The sequence below is a fragment of the Aythya ferina genome, assembly GCF_964211825.1.
Source record: "Aythya ferina genome assembly, chromosome: 10".
Taxonomy (NCBI): Eukaryota; Metazoa; Chordata; class Aves; order Anseriformes; family Anatidae; genus Aythya; species Aythya ferina.
The window spans coordinates 2532979-2552732 of NC_140306.1; the positions used below are offsets into that span (position 1 = coordinate 2532979).

General features: G+C 37.4%; 1 long non-coding RNA gene across 1 annotated transcript in view; it reads right to left on the reverse strand.

Annotated features, from left to right (window-relative positions):
• Positions 1-16052: 16052 nt before the first annotated feature.
• The window catches only part of LOC311442302, a 39173-nt gene continuing 35471 nt past the window's right edge, over positions 16053-19754 (reverse strand). The window contains exon 4 of the long non-coding RNA XR_014696552.1: positions 16053-18332. This is a non-coding gene — a long non-coding RNA (uncharacterized lncRNA). The remainder of the gene's footprint in view (positions 18333-19754) is intronic.

Here is a 19754-nt window from a genome sequence, read left to right on the forward strand (position 1 = left end):
TCCAACAATCTTCAGAAAGTGGAAGGTTCTGTAGGAGATCCTGGATTCCAGCTTGTTGAAACTAAAGTGAATGTTAGGGATGCTCAGAGGATGCTCAGGTGCAGAAATAGCTTTGCTCCCATTCAGTCAATGCTCAGGTATAGTTAGAATTGAAAAAAAAAATCTTCAACAGAAATCACAGGAACGGTGTTTCCAAAAAGACGGGAATCTGTCACAGAGAGGGAAAAAGGAATTGTGTATCACCCAGCTATACACCCAGCTATAAAACTCCTGCGTGGTGTAGGAACTTTTTTTTTTTTTTTTTTTTTTTTTTTTTTTATATATGTCTGGCTACTGGTACAAACACAAAGAAATCTCAGTTTTCTCAAGTCTGCCATGTAACAGCTGTGACTAAAGTATATTAAGGAGATGCCATCTCAGCCTTTAAAAGAAATGATCAGGGAAACAAGAAATCATCTGGTGTTTCTCTGACTTTATTTTGAAATTTTATTCTCAGTAGCGGAATCCCGTTGGGGACTTGAGAAAAGACTTCCTCATAGATGCTTTTTCCAGTCATCAGTAATTTTCTCAACCTATCTAAGGCAGAACTGTGAAAGGATAGAAACTTGTTTAGCTAAAAAAAGGAAAATGCATTCTTCAATTTTTCCTTTTTGGTGTATTTTGCAGAGCACCTCAGTACCCAGCCAGCAGTGCAGCAGTGGGCTTCATGTGCAGGATGACTTGGATGCCCTCACCCACCTGTGCTTGGTAGGTAGGATGTCTGCTCCCGTGCATGTCAGAAAGGCCACATACCATAAAGGTGTCAGCCTGATGGGAGAGATCATCTCTCTGTTTGTTTAACAGCATTCCCGAAGCACAGAGCCCCTCAGAAATGAGTTACAGTGTCTGGGAAAAGGGTCTGCGCCAGGCGGTCCATCACTTGCAAATCTTATGCTGAGGACAGCCACGAGGGAAGATGCTAGATTTCCACTTGGTGTAATTTACTGTTGGTCTTTTGGCCTCAAAACAACTATGTGGGTCCAGGCCCTCCCAGTGAGTGTCCTGTAAATCTGAAGACAGTGTCAGAAAGCTCCACCTGAAGCGATGGACCCTTCCCAGTGCGATTTGCAGCTATGAATTGCTTTCCTCAATGCCTGTGACAAATTTTTATTGATGTCAATGTGAGCCAAGGACCTGAAGCAAGTTCTGTTTCTGCTACTGATTAAAAGAAAAAGAATGAAGGGAGGAAGGAGACAGAAAACCTCAGAATTCAGTAAAGTTTTTTAGTACTAATCTTGCAGTGATTTTATTAGATGTATACTGAAAATAAATACAAAATAATTGAAATATATCTCAGTGACATCTATGTCAAATTTGTCTCTGCTTGTTACATTTCCCCGGAATTATTCATTTATTTTGATCACAAAAACATTTAAAGTAATTTGTAGAGAGTTAAATAAATACAAGAAATTTGGATTTGCATATTACTTGAATTTATGAGCTTTTATAAATCTATTTCATGCAAAACTAATTATTATAATGATCACTGAGTAAGAATCAGCACTGTACAAGACTTAATTCAAACTATGTTTTTGTTATAAACTCCTGTTTTAATGTTCTAGCTTTGCTGAATAACTAGAATTTGCAGCTGTAGCAAAGTGCCTCATATATAATGTATAGATCACATCCTCTTGCCATTTTTCACAGGTGCCTGGCTATTATACGGTTCAGAATTCATTCATAGTGCCTATTAGAGGTCTTTATATGTAACTGACTTCCTTTCTTGAATATTTATAGCTTTTATGAGACATTTATGGGTAGGCCCAACAAGAGTTTCTAAGGAAATACTGGGAAATAGTTCTGTATAACATCATTAATATACTGTTCTTTGATGGTAATGGCCACAAATGTCATCTAATTGCTATATTCTTGCTTCGTCTAAGCGTTGTATTGATGGAGAGACTGACACAGAGAGCTTCTCCAGTCTAAAAAGTCTTCTAGGAAACAATTTGGCTCCCACAGAAAGAAACACAATTCAGTCTAGAAATTAACCATTCAAGTCAGGGTGTCTGTGCCTGTGATTACCACAGCCTGCATCCAAGTCTGCAAATACTTGAATGAAAGTCAAAACAGATAGTTTATGTTAAAATACTTGTAAACCATATAAGATTAACTCATTTTATGTTGTGACAAAGGCAGTCCTAGGAGAACAAGCTATATTACGGAGACTAATGACACATTGCACAAAAGAGAGAAATTGTTTTGTAGAGTTGTAAGTAATAGTGAGATTGAAATATTAGATAATATTTGCCAGCAAATTCAGAAAGGCAATCCTCCTTATCAGAGATACCTCGAGGGTTTAAGACAACATCTGCTCCTTCTAATAAAGTTATATTCATCAGTGTGGTCAACAAGGTTGTAAGAAAATCACGTTTCCTACTCTACTGTCATTATCAACTTATACTAGAAAAGAGGATTGAAAATGTATGCATATATGATTATATATGATTTCTATATTTTTTTTCCTTGTGGGTATAGGGGTTTGCTTCTGGAGGTAGCTAAGGTTTAGGGGACCTTGTATCAAAGAGAAAAACATACAGAGTAATTAATATTTCTGTGAAAGCATAGAGTAATATTTTTCATTCAGAAGTACTGTATTGAGAACATTTTGTATGGGAGGAGCTGCTAAGCCAACATGGTGTAAAGCAGACAGTTACAGCATCCATGCTATTTGAATCCCAGAGCTGGCCAATAATAAACGGATTATGAGAGAAATTTGTGTATGTGCTCAACCTTCAATATATTAAGCAAACAGTACTTAAGGAGTTTCTGTGGGTGGAAAATATGTACACTACAACACATGTACACAAGCTTCCTTTTGTTCTCACTCACTTTGTCTAAAATTATAATTATCCTTCTATATTTTCTAGATAGGTCATTAATAAATAAGGTGTGAAATTTTGTGTAACTGCTGATACTGGGGATAAGTATGTTTACTTCTTTTAAACTCATTCGTAAGAACTAAGGAATCACAGAATCACAGAATTTAAATAGTAGTTGCTTACCTTTTTGGAGGCAAATATTAAAGGATTTTTGCATATTCTTGCCTTTGTCCCTAAAACTGCTCACTGTACTTTCATGCCACTCACTGGTGCTGGGTTGAGACTCCTCTCTGGAGTAGCTCCTGGCATCTGGAACAGCTTTTCTGCAACTTCCATGCTTCACCAGTTCCATCTATTTTTATATCTCATCTCTTCTCCCTTGACTATCTCTTTTAATTTCTCTCCATCTGCTTTTTATATTAACTTTATAACTCCATATAACATTTGTGATGCAGTTTGCATGAAAAACACCAGCTACCCAGAATAATGTTGAAGCTTACCATTAACCCTGTTGAATAGGTTTGCTCCTGTGGAAGACTGGTTCCTCCTCCAGTGCTCACAGGAGCAGCTCATTGACAGCAGTCAGAGAAGAGAATCTGAGTATTTTGGTATTTCAGTGTTAATCCTCAAGATAAAGAGTTGATTGCACTAGCTATTGGGCAAACATATAAAACAGGAAAGTAGAGCTTGCAGTCAAGGATGTAAAATATTTATGTGTACACTGGTGGCAATGGCAGAAGAAACAGCACTGAGAAAGCCTTTTATATTTATCTAGTAAAAGACTGTATCTATAACATGGCTAACTAATTGCATTTTATCTGCCTTGCGTTTCCTGCAGAGTTAATGGAAACTACTTAAGTCCAGTACTTCATTACTCAGGTTTTTACCTACTCTAATTTGGTTCAGCACATGCTACAGATTTTGATATTACATGATCAAGCCCCTCCTTATAGAGAAAAAAAATGCACACCTTTCATTTTCCTGAAGAATATGTATGGGTAAGGTTTACAATGGGTTCCTGGTAGGTCATTCACTGTTTCCAATACTGTCTGTAATTTAAGGCCATTCAAATAAATAAAGAAGAGTGGACTCAGCTGGCCTGTTGTATCTTCCCTGTCAGTTATTTAAATAACATAGCAAGATGTAAAATTAACCTAGTCAGTGTAGCCTGATTTTTGCATGTTTTGGAAGTCCTTTAGTGTTTCAGTTGGAGCAAGCTGCACATATTCTTGAAGATTTTGCACTTTTAGCTGGCTAGTCCAGTGACAATTATTTACTACAGCTAACAATTCTTCAAGGCTGTGTAACCTGTGTTTCACCTATACTGACCTATCACACAACATATCAAGTGCAGTGTAAAATGTCATAAGTATATTTCCTTGTGTACTGCAAAATACCAATTTTTCTTTTTGATGTTGCTGAAGCTCATTTTATCTAGCACCAGTATATTAAAAATCTATTAATGTTTCACACACAAAATGAACACAAATTGAGCTATTGGAAGATTTATACTACAATGCACAAAGACCTAAAAGTAACTCCAGCATTATTACACCACTTCCTGTGCCAAACCAAACTTCTAACACTATTGACAAATGTTCCAGAAATTCTCATGTATTTCTTCCTGACCATTCTTCCAGCCACGAGCTCAGAGCTGTTCTCACTGCAAGTCAAGTTAATGCATTAAAAGTGCCAGAGCTCCTTTCCAGTCCTGCTAAGTGATCTCCTCACCTACTGAAAGAAAATTCCTGATAGAAAATTAGGTATACTTGGAATTACTTCACTAAAATGGGTATAAAATATCTCTTGAAAATCGGACAATATCAGCCTTGCCATTATTATTCTCTGCCTGCCTTTGGAAATACTAACATGGAGTCTAAATACTAGTTCTTTGCTCTTCCAGTCAGGTCTCTTCCGATGATTTCTTTCTCTATGTACTCATGGCTTTAAAACTTATTTATGCCTCTTCTTTTCAAAATACCATGGATTACAGTTTATTTTCTTTGCTTGCATTTTTTTTTGGCGATACTTCAAGATGTCCAGCTTAGCCTGTTCTGACATAGTTTATGAACTTAAGCAAGTGGTAGAAGCAAACTACTGAAGCTGAAATCACTTAGGCTAAAGAATTAAGAAGTTTTCAATGTTTCTGGCCTGACAACAGTAGAAAATTTGGCTCAGAGAGATTCAGAGACCATGCAATCATTCTGTGCTCTCAGACAGGACAAGCTCTCCCTGAATCAGCCTTGACAGATGTTTCTCTGATCCGTTCATGGCTCCCATGATGGAGAGTCCACACTTTTCTTTAGCATTTTTTTTTTCCCAGTGATCACCTTTCCAAATCATTACTAAGAATAAAAAATAAATATCTTTAAGTTTTAAGTATCACTTTCTGAAATTTAGATAAATTAATTCTTTATTCGACTCATAGCAGACATGGAAAACAGCCTAATCTCTTTGTTGAAGTGATCTTTTGGGTATTTGAAACTTGTAAGTGCTTTCAGACTGAGTTATACTGGCAGAAAAACACCCAATCTTCCTATTTTTCCCTATAGGTCATGTTTTTCATAGTAAGAGAAGAAAGAAGGAATACTATGTGGTGGTTGCCACTCAGGTGCACTGGTCATGCTGTTTGGGCATTGCTTGACTCAGAAAATGATGGACAAGTGGGCAAACCTTCACTGCCTCCCCCCTTCATGCAGGGAAGGACCCACGGCTTCCGTAGCAAGGGCCGTGTGTTACACCAAGGTTTTTTTTTAAAAAAAAAAAGCTCCTACTGTTGTCTTTCCCTAATGAGTACATGTTTGGACAGCATAGCAAATAGAACAATGCATTCCTCCTATACAGGACCTCTGTTTGTTCTGTGCTCTCGTCCCACCCTTTGTTGCCGTTCTTCATATTGATTAAATCTTCATTTAGCTTCATGTTTTTTCTTCGTTTTCATCTCACATGCTCACTACACCTGGTTTCATAATCTGTTGTCATGGAAATCAGACAGATGTCAAAAACATGGCTTTATCACTTAATTGCATGATCCACACAGGAGAAAAAATAATGTAGAGAGCCTGATGAGAAGTTTTGTAAGCTAAAGCAAAACAAGAAGACAATAGCAAGTTAAAAAACAACAACAAAAAATGCCTTTTACATGTAACAGTGCTCTCATTATCACCACTAAAAAATAAAAATATACAGGTATTGTTTTCCTTGCCCATTTTTGTTTATTATTTTATGTAATGAACCTTAAGGGTTCCTGCCCTAAATATAAAATAATGCTGCTCCATCTTTAGTGTAATGCTTCTCCATCTTTAGTGTAAAACTAGTGTGATTGTGTAAGGAGTTTTGTGTGTGTTTATTGAGCTCAAAGCTAACAAGTAGCATGAGAGGTTAGTTACATGTGATAAACACGTAAAATATCATTAACAGCAAAGCAGAAGGAATAAAAGCAAATGTCATTCCTTGAAATGTCCAGTGGGGTGGGCAGAGAAATGTCCGTTCTCTGGGGGATAGAGTGAAATTCCAATCTGAAGGTAAAATGACATCAAGTGAAGCCTATGATAGAGCTGGAAAATAAAGCAGATAAAAGCCCCCGTGCTTTTTGTTCAGTACAGCCCTCTTACCACCACAACATCCATGCAAACAAGAAACTGTGCTTTTAAAGTCAGCTTTGTGTGCTTTTAAAGTCAGCCTTGCTACATCTACTGAGAATGTCACCTTCCATGTGTAGGTTAGTACAGCAGTCTTCCAATTAGCTAATAATATTATTCATTTGTACTTTTTTATCGAGTAGATACTAAGAGTAAAATGTGATTTTTTATGCTTCTTACAAAAGTAGTCCCTTGATATCTGCTTATACATCTATTCTGAAATATCAGCCAGCCAAATTAATCCACCTAAAATAAGGCTATATCTAAAGAAATTTCTTACCCATAAGAAATGTGCAGTCCTTCCTTGCTATGTTGTTTTTCAGAGAGGATACATGTATTCTGTGGAGAATGGGTGCAGTCTGATTCATAAAGCACATCAATTCTAGAGACTTAATCTCTGTAAGTAGAAGCATAAAGGTTTTATAAGATAAAACAAAACTAAACAAAACAAAAACAAATCCAACCCACATCTGTATCTTTGTTAGCCTGGATCAAATAGTGGAATTAAAGATTGACGTCAGAATGGGAGGCAGAAGGGAAGGAAGAAATAAAGGATGGAAGGGAAGAAGGAAGGAAAGAAAAAATGAATGAATGAGTGTTTGAACCCAGCTTGAGCTTCAGATCTTAGGATGAATTTGCTGAGTCTGGCTCTTGAAGAAGCAAGCCTGTATTATAAATTGAACACATCTGTACGGGAATCACTGAGAGTCAGCACACATAAAACTCTGCCACCACACTTTCATGCAATCACTTTCCAGATGAGAGCAGCATTTTCCATAGCACGGGATCTGCAAAATAGGCATTGAGACCCTAGCTGCAGGCTATCTGCTCTGGTGTGTGGGGACCTGCTTAATGCCAGCTAGCTACCGCTGAAATTGCTTAGCTTCAAACTGGTGTAAGCATGATGACAACCATATAGTTCCTACCAGTATTTTAATATTTTATACAACAGAATGACTTGTAGCTTTTCAGTATTAATTCACATTGCAGCAACAACAATATAGTCAGAGAAAGATAAAATTAACATGTTATTTATGCTGAAATTACATTGCATCACAAACAGTGTTCCTGGAAGGCTGAAAAACTGAATAATTTTGAATAAATTATTGATGATTTTAAAAGCCTTTCTTATTGATTACAGCTTATACTCTTAGATTAAAAGAGTACAGCTAAGTCCTGTCAGAGTCTTTAAAAGTCAGAGTTCATCAGAGTAAACAAGTGACACCGTGCTGCAGTAATCCAGGTCAGCCAAAGAGGAGTGAATGATACCAACTGCATTGCTTTGTAGTTTAAAACTGCTCTGATTATTATTTTCTTGTTCTCTAAAATTGCCCTAGAACTATACAGAACAAAGTTAAGTAAAACGTCTGAGGTGCTGCAAGGTTTCTTCAGTCCATGCTCACCTGGGTTGAGCACTGGTGCTGGGTGACACCTGGGTGACACCTGGGTGACAAGGAGCTCCTCCAGGCAACAGACACTAAGCAACATGACCAGCAGATGCCCTAATGATACTTAGCTCCCAGCCTTTGCAGCCAGCTTACCAACTGGTTCTCCGACAGCGCTGCATTAGCTCTGCATTGCTATAAACATACTGGCAGTATTACTACAGGCTGTTCCCAATTTACTTCTGGATAATTGAAGTATCCTATTACTAACTGCGTTTTGTTTCTCGTTCTGTTTCTTCACACAGTGTGCTGTGGTCATGTGCATTTCACCCTAGAGGTCTTTAGCAAATTCCTGTAATTACTTCTCCACATCTCTTATTCATTCGTTCCAACTGAAATTATCTCTGAACATTAGTTCCATTTGCTAAATCTGTTCTTGCTTTATTAACTTTAATCAAACTAATATATACTGCTAAATGAAAGGTGGTCTATGATGCCCATACCTGGCTCAGCCCTCTTCCCAGGGGCAAACACCCTCTTGAAACACAGTGACACAAGTTAATTTTCCAAATATCAGCATATAATTTGGCTGCTGTAATTTCAGTTATTGAATAGTTGCCATTGATGCCATTCAAAAGCTGTATTGCTAGTGCAAAATAGATCTGAAAAAGATTCTATGTATAGTTACTCGAATTTCAAAGTAAGTTCACTCTGCAATGGAGATTGCATCTCCATTAATGTTTGCTTTTCACGAAGTTTCAAATGAAAGAAAATTCAATTGGGCAAAGTGCACTCCCTACTCATGGAGAGGTGTGATTAAAGAAAGGAAAGAGAAAGAGTTTGGCTTTCATTTCTATTTATTTTTAGAATTTGTGAGGTGCACAGATTCTATGGTATTGAGAAAACACAAAAGACTGGTTGAACATTTTATAACTCACATAGCTGTTAAGGAAAAAAATTCTCATAGAAAAAAAATAACACACATGAGAAGTAAGACAGCTTAAAAATCCTCATTAAAATCAACCTATCTAGACCTCTAAAACCATTTTGACTTCAATTAGTCTGCTTTTCTATGTCAAATGCACATTAATGGCCCGATCCTATTCCCATGACAGTCAGTGGAAACATTGGTCCTTGCCTGAATAGAACTGAACAGGAGTTCAAGAGTCAAGCCAGAGATCACCGAAGAATGGATAAAAGCTGAGCCTCAAGCTCAGGTTTTCAAAAATTGTTCAAACTAAGAAGATAATTAGAAAAGTTGATTTTTTTAAATATAAAAATTTATGAAATATATAGATCAAGTAGATTTACAGAGACATTGTTGCTGTTCTTTGTCTAGTGAATTATTAAATATAAAGATGAGGGGAGGAGAATATCCTTTGTGCTATGATAAATAGTATCAGATTGAAAGTAATTGGTTGTATTTTTCTCAACTATAAAAGCATTGCTAAAGCCTAGTGATTGTACATATATAAGGTGTGGATTAACTTCAGTTAAAATGGAAATTTTGTACGGTATGGTAGATGGGAAACAGTAGAGGACAAGTATCTTGAAAACCACAAACCTTGGTAGTCTTAGTGCTTTTACTCCTGTTAGGTACTGCAATGTTTCTCTAATCAATTAACCTAGAAATAAACTGTCTTAAAAAGTTACATATTTTAATAGTTTTGTTCACTGTACTATTTTTGAAATGGCAATTCTATTGCAAATGTTTCAGTAGGAGTGTTTATATTTAGCCACATTAACTTGTGATGTGCTATGACAAAACCATTTACTTTACTTTCATAAACTGAATTCCTTCTGAAACACATCTAGTGTGTGTGGCAAAACTTGGGACTGAACAAAATATTTGATACTTGAAATTAGATTGGGACAAGCACAATGAATCATGTTAAAAAAAAAAAAAGTTGTCACCATTGTGACATGGCACGACGAAAAGCATGGCACGACACACAGTTCATAAATCTTCTGTGTCTACAAAAAAGCAGTGGAAAGTCCAAGATTCTTAACATGATTTTTTAATCATGCTTTGCCTAGACAGCTAATGGTCAGCTTTTATACTTTGAGGCTATCCTTGCAATGTGGATGAAGCTGGTTCTACTTTCTAATTGGGGAACAAAACCTGTCAAGCTCATGCAATAGCACCTAATAGCCAACTATATCAAATACTACTTTGAAAATGACTGAACTTATAGTTCCTATGGAGTGACCTATTTCAATAGCAGAATATACATTGTTAGAGAATTTTGCTGAAGCATTATGGGTAATAGACTGAACTCAGAAAATTCCTTGACTTCTGGGATAACAGCAGGGGATATTTATTGATGTGTTTTGAAGTTATTGCAGCTTTTTGGCTTAGCCTGAGTGGAATTTGTAATCTTATATACTACTGGGGCAAGAGCCCACTGTGTTACCCCAGCACAGGGCAGGACCCTGATTGCCAAGTTTGATTCCTGCTTTCCTCACAAACATGCTACATATACCTTTATTATTATTATTATTATTATTATTATTATTATTATTATTATTATTATTTTTTTTTTTTTTTTTTTTTTTTTTTTTTTTTTTTTTTCTGGCACAAATAACTTCTCAGTGACAATGCTGTCACATGAGCAGATATTGGAAACACAAAATTGAAGACTGATCTCACTTTAGTTTCCACTCTGCTCGAGCCTTGCCTGGTCTCCTTTATGGGTAGGAAGACTCCAGATAAAGTCCCAAAATAGCCTGATTCAGATGGGCAGGAAAGTTTTAGAAGAACTGGGCAGAAAACCAGATTATTTTGCAGAGGAATAAGGGCTTACCAATTAAAAATTAATAGGGAAAAGCAACAGGGAAAAAATAATGGCAAGAGCAAAATTAAAAAAGAAAAGGAAAAAAAAAGGAAAGAAAGAAAGAAAAAAAGATGATTCCAAAATTTCTGAGTCTTCAGCATTTTATTTTATTTTATTTTATTTTATTTTATTTTATTTTATTTTATTTTATTTTATTTTATTTTATTTTATTTTATTTTATTTTATTTTATTTTATTTTATTTTAATTTCAGGTACATCTACAGTCCTCCCATTGCCTCACAAAGAGAGCTTTCCTGACCTGTAAAAGTTAGATAGCTGACCTTTTTTGTCCTGAATTTATCTTTATAGGAGTCTCCTTGCAGGTTTTCAAATTAATAACAGCACAATTCTTGTACCTAACCTGAGTGAAGTATCTGCTATTTGGTGTATTTTCATGCTGTTCATCTTCAAATATCTGGCCTGATAGTTTCCACTCTCCCTTGAGAGATTTAAACCACTCAGTCACATACTGGGAACTGAGTTATCATTTTTTAAGGCTTTATTGTAAGACCTAGGCACTTGCTGTCCTAATTATATGTTAGATAAAAACACAGAAGATATACATCTTTTACATCAGTTGTCCTGTAAAATCAGATATCTAAAACAACCCTATAAAAGCTGATAAACCAAAGAGGGCGAGGGGAAAAAAAGAGATAGCAAGTAAGAACAAAGCAGACCTACATTAATGTGTGTCTTTTGCAAAGGCTAACAAATTACAAGAATAAGGAGAGAGTTTTTGACTGCTCTGAACTTGTTCCCTTAAACTGAGACAAACTTTATTCTAAGTTTGTAACACATGGGCCATTCTTAAAATTTTTAAACATTGAAGAAAATCAAATCACCTAGAATCTACATTTCTGGTTTTATATTATATATTTTTCTTCTCTTCCCTTTACCATCTTTATGCTATCAAAATTTAAGGCTGAAAATATCAAGCAAGATTTACTAATTATCATCTGAATGTGTTTGATGAGTTATTTTGATTACTTCAAATTTATAGCGTTTAGTTTTCAAATGTACACAGGTCTCTCAATCAATATTTATATCATTTATAGAAAAAATATAGCCATTTCAAGATCAGAAGAAAATGACAAAGCATGGATTATGCATTCCTCTGCAGCCCAGGCTCCTTGGAAATACTGCTGAATGCTGTATCAGGAGCACTTCTCATAGCCATAGTACAGTAATATCTCCAAGGAAATTAGACCAGGTTGTGGATGAAGGAACACAGATTTCTAGCTTTATGAAAAAAAAAAAAAAAAGAAAAAATACACGCCTATCCCAAACTGACATCCCACTGAATCTACAAGCAAGGCTCCATTGTTCTTCCATTAGCTTCTTCCCTGGATTAAAAATAATTAAAAAAATAATAAAAAAATGAATTGTCTAGAGAAGTAGTGTAGGATAAATCAAAGCTGATTGAGCTACTGCTAATTGAACACTGCAGGGTTATCTGGGAGATGGGCTGCCAAGGGCTGAGTGCCACCCAGGGTTATGAAAGACTGACTGAAGATCTGATTCAACAGGTAAGTAAATGGAAGGAGATCCACCTGACTTACATGGGTAATGAATGAGATCCCATGAAAAGAAAGTCTCAGTGAACAGACTTTAATGTCTTGTAAAAGTCTTGTGTTCAAAGATATGAAGAGAGCAAGGTTTGAGTCATCTATATTACAAAAATATCCAAATGAAGATACGCAATGCAGTTTGCCTGGCAGACTAAACACAGCTATAAAAAAGCCTCAGTACTTCAATAAATGCCATGCCCCAAACCACGTTACTGTGTTTGGAATATGGTTTTCTTTATGAATCCTCACTGAAGCTCTATAAATGGGCATAAACTTCCCTCTGACTTTCCCGCAGCCCTCTTCTTACCTGCAGCCCACGATAAGCAGCTGGCACCAGGCTTTACTCAACAGATGGCTGGCACAGGGGCTTATGCGCATTTACTTGTCTCTGGCACTAGTCAGGGATGAATGGTATAAAAAAATTCTCCACAGTTGTTGGATGAAAAAATACAGTCTAGTCCATCCGAATGGAATCATTACTTTATATGAGTGTGGTTTTGAACTTGGTACCTTTTCAAAGGTTGTGTGAATCTCTTGGGGATCTCTGAAAGGAGATCAAGAAATTATCTGATATGTTTTCCATATCGTTGTTATTAGGATTAATAACAGTGACGTTGGTCGTGTTTTTAACCATTAAGGATTCCTCTGGCTCTTGCTTAAGTCAGCAGTTAAGAGAGCTGAAAGCATGTTTCAGGGAGAAGATTTTCCCTGACGTTTTCTTAGGAACACTCTATCTCCATTAATAGAGAGAGATCAGGTTTTAATCATCCTAACCAATTGGTAGGAGAAACAAGAAGGGGTAGTGGAGTAGCAGGCTTGATTTTAACAAGTGTCTGTCTAATTGGTGCCTCATTAGACTGGTATTTGGATCTGAGGCTACTTCAGAAACCAACATTCCATCTGTGGTTTATGCACATTTTATATGTGCCCTAAATAATATGAAAAAGAGAGGAATCTGCAGGAATGAGCTCATGGGAGAGTGAGGAAAACATAAGACTTGTATTAAGCTTCAGAAAAATGAAAAGGGAGGGAAAAAGTGGAATTCAACTAGGTCTGATTTTGTGCTCGGTGATGTTCACCATTTTTACAGACTGCTTGTGTACATCCATGCAGGATGGCTGAGAAAGTGGTAACACTGTGGGAACTGTGTGTCCCCAGTAGGTAAAGTAAATTGTAGTCTCTCCACAGTAGAAAGATCACCCCCTGATCAGCACTAACTGCAATGGTTTGCCTAATTAAAGGGTCAGGAGAAGTTCCAAGTTTTGATTTTAGCCATGACATGCTGCCATGCAGATGTGTCTGGGAAGCACACAGAAAGTCTTGGCTGGCAGGCTGAAAGAAGAGGTCTTCCTTATTTTCATTTTTCTTCTCATTTTCATTCATCTTCTCATTTTCAGCATGCACTTCATCAAATGTTGTAAATCTGATGATTTTTCTTTTGTCTACTCAGGATACATATCTGCTGTTATCTACTCGCAGAGCATTCATTACCCTTAGAAACCTGGACAGCAAAACACTCTCATTCATGCCAGGCTGGATTTCTCGTAAAGGTTTCACACAATAAAATAAAATAAAAAATCAGCAATTTTGATCTCAGCGTAGAGCTTCTGCAACATGCCTAGGGGGTGTTAAACCTGCAGGGCTATTAGGAAGATCTGGGCCTCACCCTGGTCTGCTTTTGGGCTGGCCACAGACACTGAATTCACCAGGAGCCAGGTGATGTGGCCAAGCAGATTTAGGTCTGTATAGTGCCTAAAAGAAGAACTTTCAGCCTTCTATAATGGGAATATATGAACTGAAAATCTTGAAAAAAATGACAAAGTATGTAATCTCTATATCTAGCTTGTTTTCAGACATAAAATACATCTAGAAACCACACTCGAGGAACTGAATTAAAAAGCAATAATAAATGTAGCCTTATAATTGGGACACAAATAACTACAGATCAGTAGAGCAACACAAATGCAGTGGATAGAGGTCAGGGCAGCATCTGCTTTCCTGATCTTGCATATATGCAGAGGCAGGTATAGCAGTTTGTTACCCTGGAGCTGTTCAAGCATACAGTATGTGGATTTCTAATAAACGGAGACCTTCTGCTTAAGCTTATGTTGCTTTCTTCCTGCTGCTGTTCTGGGATTTATCTGGAGTTCACAGACTGGGTAAGGTGTCCACTAATCTTATGGCAGCAGACAGAATATTTCAGCAGTGAAGCTGGCAGAGGGGAAGCCATCCATAACCAGGCACAGCCCGTACAGAAGAACAAGCCCCCTGGATTTGGGAGGATTTTTTCTGAATGCACAGGTGAAAGCAGATTTATTTTCACCTGAAAATTTTGGGGAACAAATTTTTGTCTCACTTTGAATGTGGATCCTATTAGGAATTAAGCATAAACATAAACTTGAGTTTCCAGCTTGCTCTTGCTGCTAATACTCTTATCCTGTTAAGGAAGGGATTTTGTGTGTGAATCACATTACTACATCCTTGATATCTGTGAGAAAACCCATGCATTGGGAAAAATAAAAATAAAAAAAGAACACAACAACAACAACAAAAAACCACCTAACCCTCTGCATATAGAATAAACCTGTAAGAGAAGTCACCAGAGAAGGAGAAAATGCTTTCTCAGAAAAACCTGGGGAAGGCAGGCTGAAATGAGAGTTGTGTCGAGTGCTATGGAGTGTCATTTAGTGCTGCTGAGGATATACTGCCTGTTTTGTAGGATGCACTGAAGTAAAACACGGAGAAGCAGATTCCTGATGAGGCACACAGTGTGCTGTGCTGCCGATCAATTCACCTCTACACTGTCCTTTACTCCCAGTCCTTATCTATCTATGGTCTTAGGCACTTGTGTCTAGACATAAACTTTTTAGGTCAAAGATACAGTTTCCTGTAGCTGTTTTGGGCATGCAGGGCTGCTGGCTTTGCTAGCCCTTCATCTGCTAATAGCCCTGCAAGGAGATACTGCAATACAAAGTTGGAGTATGGAGTCAAAGGGCCATGGGAGAGGACTGAGGACCAACAGTGCAGCAAAAGCAATGGCTTTGCCATTGAGCTTGATCCTTGAGGGCTTTGCCATTGAGCTTGATCCTTGGGGCTGCAGGAGAAGGGGAGAAGCCCCCATCTTTTGGGTTTTGGCAAGGGACTTCTGAGATGTTCCTGAACTATGTCTAGAAAGATGGTCAGTACTTTTGAAACATCAGCAGCACAAAGAAATTGAGAGAAAATGTTCAAAATCTTGGTTCACCAGCACATGCAGAGAGGGATACAGCTGTCTACAGGGGCTCAGGAGTCCTCAAGGAACCCCAGGGGGGCAAATCCTGTAGCCTCAGTCCATGTGTGCACAGAAAGAGAAATGTAGGTTTTGGGGGAATGGGCAGAAGGGAGTTTTGTCAGCAAAACCAATGCACCTCCTGATTAGGAATGTGAGGACGAGGTGTGTGCAGTCACCCAAGGCTCCCCAAGTGTGGTGGTTAAATACACTGCTGAGAACAGCAGAAACCAGGTGTGCTGAAATAATCCCCCCTTCTGCATCCCGGTTTCCTACAGTTCAGCATTTGCTGTAGGCCAGTCTATATTTAGCAATGGTAAATCAGATATAATGTAATTAACCCAGAATGTTCTTTATTTTTGTATTGGAAATGGCAATAACAGTAAATTATCGCAAATAATTATGGACTGCTTACAGAATTTCCGTAGACAAGACAATGCACTTTTATATGATAAGATTTTATAACCATACAGCCTTTATAGCTGTAGAGGTAAATTACTTTTCCTGTGGTTTCAACATAATGGGCTGTGCAGATAAAGTATTTTTGTGAAAACATGAATGCTTCCAGATGTTTCACATATTTTCTGTCATTGATTTAAACTTAATCTTCACATGATTGTGCACAGGGAGTTCCTGCAAGGTAAGTATAAAAGGCACGGATGCACAGGGGTGGGGATTTGGAACAAGAGAATGTAGAATTTTATACCAGTTTTAAATGCAAATGATGATTTGATTGACTTTATCTAGCCAGGATTGTTACTGGGTTTGAAACTTTGTTATTTCTGATATTGTGCCAAGAGAATTATAATCTATAAAAAATAATAAGCTAATAGGAATTGTGCCAGTTTCGATATGTGCACTCTAAATTAAGCCTGAGGGCACTTGATGTCCAATTTTAAGATTGGCCTTGAATTTAAAATTTACTAAGTAATTATTAAGATATTTGTTGGGAAATAATCCAAAAATTTAATCCAAAACCAATTTTCAAATAAGAGACATAGGGACTCTCTTAGGGCCCAAATACATGCATTTAGTACATACGTGCACTTGTGTTAATATATAAATAACCTTCTTCTCTTACACAAAGTTATCACAGTCTATGGATATTTGAGTTTAGGATTAGAAGAAAGCAATTAATAGGATGGTATTTTGTCCTTTTCTGATTTCCAGAAATGTGAGCAATAAATCATAATGCCAGAGCATCTTGCTTTGGGAGAAGGCATTTTAAGGGAATAATACCAGCAATGAGCCAATGGCTGAATTCAGCCTGCAAGATCATGGCTTGGAAATACTTTTCAGACCAGACAGCTGCATTTTGGCAACTGCAGGAGGTGAACCACTACCAAAGAAAGTTATTTTCTGATATAATTTCAGTCTGCTCAGGACAAGAATATTCACAATTTATAAGCCTGATACTGTACAGTGCTTTACTGTGGGTATTTTATTACTGTTTCCTGAAGATTTTTTTTTTTCTATTTTATTTTGATCAAGGAAAAATATCTTATTCTTTTGAGATATCCTTGCTTGTGCACGTGGGTTAGTAGCTTGGTACCAGAAACCATTTAGTCACAGGCTTACCTTCAAGGACACACTTAAATCCTATTGAAATCAGAGAGCTTTAGAAGTGCGATTAAAGCTAAGTATATGTGTAATGCTTTGCTGAGAAGGGGCCATGAGCTTGGGAAGGTGTTTAATGTTACATATAACTTGAACCAGACAATCAAATTTTATGTTGGCATTTTAAGTCTATTTTAATGTACATTCCCCATCCATGTTAAATGGATTATCCACAACAGTCTTATAAATATGTGTAGCAAGAATAAAGCAAAGTTTTCAATGAAAACTCTGAGCCAATCGTGATTTCTGATTGTAATTGAATTCCTGCATATTTGGTCCTAATTTTCATTAAAAATAATCAAAAGGATGTCATTCCAATAATTTGTTTTACCAGCTGAAGGGAAACATTGCAATGTGATTTGAAAGTTCGTTATAAACTTTGCAAATAATTTAAAACAAAATGTAAATTAACCTGCGATAGAACAACGGTCTTTAGTGACTTTTACTTGAAATCCTCTAGCCCTGACTAAAGCTGGCAGCAACATCGCAGGGAGCTGGGCTGTGTGCTGACATTTCCATGCCCCTCTCCTGCGTGCTGACTTCTCGAAACCGAGCCCCGTAGTTCCTCCCCCGAAGGCGTTCAGTTCAGTTCTCATCCCGCATCCCACAACAGGACTGCTCATTTCAGCAGTTTTCAGATGTGACAATAGAAGCTGACCAACTAATTTAGGAGAACCTGCAAGAAGGGGCTTTACTTTTAAATCAGTTTTCAGAGAGGTTTGTGATTATTTTTGCAATCATTTTCACGAGAATGCTTTAATAACTCCATGCAGCAGTTTCTGATGAGGATGTCAGTGTGATAATTTTCCCTTAAAATAGTGCAAACTGCTTTTGAAGCTTCATGTTTTGAAGGGTTTATTGAGGACAAATAGCAGTGCAAGAGGAAAATGTTGCTGTGCAGAGGTCTGACTTGCTGATCTTCCAGCCATCAGTTAGCCACGAGCCAAGAGGATATTGGCAAACATTGTTAAGTACAAAATAAAGTAATAATCTTCATAAGAATGTCCATACAGTTGTAAACCTGTAGGGCCTTGAAAACCACAAAGTGGTTGTGAATATTAGGCTCCTGGGTTAATAGCTGGAAATCAAATGCATTAGGAAGTCCAGCCGGAAGACGCTGATAAGAAATATTCTTTGTTCCTTTGGAAATAGCAATACCTAAGATAAAAGTGGAGTACATTTTAGAGTAGCGATGAATCTAACTTCCAAATAAAACATGAAGCGAATATTGAAAAGAACAGCAGGCAAAGCACTTTTGATTTTCCTCCAGAGTTCAATATATGAACTTTAAAAATAATTTATTTTTTGTTTGTGTTGATAGCTTTATTGTAGAATAAAAACTCAGGTTTTCCAGGGTTTGTATAGCCTGCATTGTTCTTTTGTATTTATTTATTTTTTCCTAATCGATGCTCTTCGTTTCTAAGTTAGTGACATAACCCAAAGAATATCTGACATTCCTCGGTACGTGCTGCTGGGGAGCTAAGCCAAACCCTGCACCCCCTGTTACTTAACCCCATAGTGAGTTTTAATTTCAGATTGCACAGAATATGCCACACCAAATTATTCAGCAAGTAGCTGAGCTGTCCCTGTGGTGTACAGGAACCTATTCTCTTGGTATATGCATGTAGAGATGACAGAGTAGAAATGAAGGTGTGTGTCACTGTGTGCCTAGCAGGGCAGCAGGAGCAGGCTGGGGACAATACCCAGGAGCTCCACGCAGCGACCCCAGCATGGGCATAAACTGAGACTCTGCCCATGTGGGTGTAACACTACTGTGCCATGGTCTGTACAACTCTAGCAAGCCACACTACATATATATCAAGAATGACCAAAACACTGTGGAGCAATTTGAAGAAAATTCACAATTTCTTGCTGCTTTCCAAAACACCAGGTACTTGCATTCCCAGTCATTGCATTATTTCTTTCATTCATAAAACTAATTCACAACGATTTCTTTTCCCACCTATCTTCTCTCCTCTAACTGCTTTCTTTACCTGTGCAGCCACTTTGTTTCACTCCACAAGGAGAATTTTAGGCATTGCAAGGTGCTTAGAATACATAGCGTGGGAGCTAACCTATCTGTCTTCTTTGTGTTCATCACATCGGGATATTAGTAGGAATCCTGAGGTATTTAAAAGAGGCATTGAAACCTCATTTGCTCACAAACTGCATCAGGTTTTCAGTGCTCACTCTGCTGAACACTGCACATCTCATTTTCAGTGAAAGATAAGTAAATGGCTCTTTTTGACGGAACAGTAAGTGAAGAACACTGCATATCTCACTACTTGGTGAATTACTACAGCTTCCTGGGGTTTTGATGTAGCTGTTCTGAAAATGCCCTTCAGAAGTTAGGCTGTACTTAGTGCATACATAGGCGTCAATAAATAACCATCCTGATTCTATAAGTCCTACACATGCAGTATTTTGGTGAAATAAGAACAGGAAAAGATGGAGAGGAAAGAACATGCAGAAATTACATAGCTTTGTTTGTTGTTCCCCAGCCCTCACCTGCTCAGGTTTTAAAAATCATTCTTTAGGAACCAACAAGTAATCACAGCTATGTGAAACTATAGCAGTGAA